The 4003-nt window shown below is 37.0% G+C and overlaps 1 non-coding gene across 1 annotated transcript; it reads left to right on the top strand.

The window, feature by feature from the left end:
* Window positions 1-996: 996 nt before the first annotated feature.
* On the top strand, window positions 997-1103 carry LOC114006849 (U6 spliceosomal RNA). The gene has a single exon (XR_003548520.1). It is a non-coding gene; the product is annotated as a U6 spliceosomal RNA (small nuclear RNA).
* Window positions 1104-4003: the final 2900 nt, after the last annotated feature.

Genomic DNA, 4003 nt, shown 5'->3' with positions numbered 1-4003 from the left:
CTAGTTTTGTAGCTGGGACCTGCTTAGCTAGACTGACTCCATCTTGTTGAAATCAATAACTATTTCTCTCTTATCTCAATAGTCTGTTACGGATTTCTTACAGGAACTCTGAGGAAAGGAATGGTTTCTCTCTTATCTTGATAGTCTGTTACAGATTTCTTACAGGAACTCTGAGGAAAGGAATGTCCAACCTGGAGCTGAGGTCATGAAGAACATTCTGCTCCAGCCATAAGCTAAAATCTTGTCTTTGAAGATGGAACATTTGACTGTACTCCTTAGCTAAGACTGAAATGCCTGTCCCAAAGACCGATTGTTTAATTTTATCCCCCCCCACACTCAGGTAAAAATTAACTTGATCTATGCTTTCCTCTACTTTTCTATAGATGGCTGTGAGTGACATAGTGTCCCCCTTCACCTAAAAAAATCTGTAAACTGACTGATGAAGATATTCTTACATGTCTTCCCGATGTTGCCATACTGTAATAAATTTTCCTTTCCTCTCTCATCAATAGCTTTGCTCCTCTCTGCTTTGCTGAGTGGTGAGGGGTTGGACTTGCTTTGCTTGTCTGGACTTGGGATGTAAAGATCCTCCTCTGACAACAGTTTCTCAGTTTGCAAACAGAGATCTTGAAATATACAGAAACTTTTCCTATAGAGAGAGCTTACTTTTGGTGTTGAGGTTTTGGAAATAGCCTGCAGGAGTGAATAAACACAGAAGTGTTGGTGAAGTAAAAGGGTATCTTTTGTGAAACACTTGCCCAGTTTAGGGAACATGTAATAGGAGCCAGGGGAGAGGTTAACACCACCGGCTGGCCTGGTGCATATACTTTAAAAATACTGAAAGCAAATACAACAAAAAAAGGAATGTTAATATCAAAATAATTGATAAGTTGAAGATATTTTGTTCATGTTGCAAAAGTAAAGATAAACAAACATTTATTTCAAGCTTAGAGAAATAAACACATAAAAACCTCTAGTGTTTAAAACTCTATGCATTTGCTCGCTTAGACAGCACATATACTAAAATTGGAATGATACAGAGAAGATTAGCGTGGCCCCTGCTCAAGGATGACACACAAATTCATGAAGCGTTCCATATTTTTCATCTCCCCTGGGGGGTGATTTCTTGCTTTCTGTCTCTATGTCTCTCTCTGTCTGTCTGGTGAACACACGCGCCCTATAGCAAAAAACAACCTCTCCCCCTTCCCCCCCAAAAAAAGCCCCATAGACAAAAACCAGCCTTCCCAAAAAAAAAAAAAAAAACCAAAAAACCCTCTATGCATTAAGGATACACTGGTTTGAGAGATGAATAGTCTCTGATTTCATGAGCTCACATTGGGGAATTCAAATAAGTACAGGTCCATTTAATTCTGTGTACCCGAAGACCAGTTCAAGGGCTATGATGGGGGAAATAGATGATGTTCTGGGGGTCAAACAAGAATGTAATTACATTTTATTTTTTTTTTGGAGATTTTTGCTATAGGGTGCGTGCACTCGCCAGACAGACAGAGAGAGACAGAGAGACAGAAAGCGAGTAATCACCCCCCAGGGGGACAGCCACGCCGCAATCCCTTCTCCTCCATTCTCCTTTCGGGATCCTGGGCACACATGCACACGTGCCCAGCATGAGTTTAAGCCACCAGGTCTGGGACTCGAACCACAGTTGAACACATGGGAGTCCAGCGACATAGTCAGTACATTAACTGCTGGTTCCAAGAATGTAATTAAATTATATACAGAGAGAATAATAATAATAATAAACCTCCATGAGATGATGATCCTTAGGTTAACAACAAATTGTGGCACAGTGGTGAAGTGGCTGGGTCCAACATGGTCAATAGCATGGTTCCAGTCCTGGTGACGTGAGAAACTCCAGACATGTGTGCATGTGTGCCCAAAATCCTGACAGAAGGGAAGGAAGGAGGAGAAGAGATTGCAGCATGATCAAATTCCCCATGGAGGGGGAGCTTTCTCACTTTCCCTCTGTCTTTGTTTCTCTTCATTGACCACATGAGTCCTCCTGAAAAAAAAAAAAAAAAAACACAAAGATGAATTTGAGTATGTATGCATGTATGTGTACCTGTGTGTGCACTTATGCATATGTGCACTTTGTATTTACGGTCAAAGTAGGGACGGGGCAAATATAGATAAAAATGGAACATTTTGAGAGTGATTAAAGAAATACAGATTAAAATGCAAAATAACAAAAGGAAAAATTTATTTAGCAGAGAAAGATTAACAAGTTGAACAATGCCAAGTGTTGTAATAGACATGAATCAAGGGTATCACATACGTTGCTGTAAGGGATTTAAATTAGTACAATCATTTCAAAAAACCGACAGTGTTTTGTAATTTAACAAACTCATATGCTATAAACTATCAGTTTGAATTTAGATGTATAATGCCCAAATTCTTGAATGTATGCACTGGTAGACAAATAGAAGTGTTTTATAATGGCACTGCTGAGATGGGAAAGCAATAACAGTTAGTAACAATGGAGAATAATTATTAATTTAATTCTGTGTACCTGGGGACCAGTTCAAGGGAAAAAAATTATTCAGAGACTTCTATGAGCCTTGTTGATAAACTTGACTTAAACAAAAGCAATATAAATGGAGATTAAGAGGCAGAAATACAAAGATATAGTTATCACTTGAAATGTATAGGATTCAGTGAAAGAAGTAGCATGAGTGACTCAAAAGGGCCAACACATCGCAGTGCCTATTCCTGAGACTATAAATACAGGAAAAGAAGGCAATTTAGAAAATGGAAAAGGAGAGTGATTGATTTCCCACTGAATACGGTAACATCAATGTCAACACGAGCTATTCTATATATCCAATGACTATTTGCGTAAGACTGTGTATTTAATGTTTCTTTGGATGCCTAATAGTTTCTTATACTGAAAAATAATAAGATACTTGTATTTTATCTTGGGTTCTTATTTCTATCTTCTATTTAAAACTGAGGCATAGAACATCACCATGGTATCCCTCGCAATATGACTCAATATTGTTTAAATGTAAAAATAGATCATCTATCTCAAAATAAGGCGATTTGTTCTTTGTTGTTCTTGTCACTATGTATTCATAGATCACTTTTTAAAGCTCTCTTATCATTTCTGACACTTCAAAAGAGGATGTTATCCCAAGTTGGCACTCAGTTTAATCTGCATATGGGGTGGTTTGTTTTTCTCTTGCTGATCCTTGAAGACTTTCATTTGTCTCTCCCATATGGCACAAATGGGTACATATTTTGTGAGCATCTGCAAGGCAATATTTAATACTCTCACATTCCTAAAAAATCATGTTCAAGCTGACACATGTTTTCACAACCAATGTAGTTAAAATGTGTAATGTCACTGTGACCGAACAGAATGAGAATCAATTGTCAGTTTTGCTGAACATTACGAATATGGTCTGATACTTTGTAATTTACTCTGGACATAACAACACATTAATTAATTTATTTCAGCAAGTTTATTTGACTATTCAATGTGTTTCTCTCTCTCTCTTTTTTTCTATTTGATCCAAATGTTCATCAGAAAAGAGAAACAGAATCGAGATGAAGGTCGTGATGCAAAATTAATGTGCTCTAATATCCCAGTTGACACCATGAACTATGTTTATATGCCTCATTCATGCCAGATGTGACTCTAAATTCTGGGGTATTGCAACTTGGAGATTTTTAACCGTGGTAAACAATGTACTCAATACCCTGATGGTTCTTTTGTGCAAAATATTTTAACTGCCTTTTTTTATATTACCTTAAGAATTGAATTATAAGCCACATAAAGTATTAAGTACCGATGCTTAATATCTTCACACCAAAACATTACTGGCCATTAGATACATTATTCAGTTACCTCAACTCTGAAAAATATTTTGAGACTTCTAAAATTTATATTTACCGTTAGAGGATAAATATGTTTTCACCATAGGAAGTATATACTATCAATGGATGTCCCATAGAAAGTAGCACTCATTTAGAAGGGTAAGTTACA

The sequence above is a fragment of the Tupaia chinensis genome, unplaced genomic scaffold (assembly GCF_000334495.1).
Source record: "Tupaia chinensis unplaced genomic scaffold, TupChi_1.0 Scaffold000093_1, whole genome shotgun sequence".
NCBI lineage: Eukaryota > Metazoa > Chordata > Mammalia > Scandentia > Tupaiidae > Tupaia > Tupaia belangeri.
Note: the sequence above shows the minus strand (reverse complement) of the source record. Positions and strands in the feature narration are given on the sequence as shown.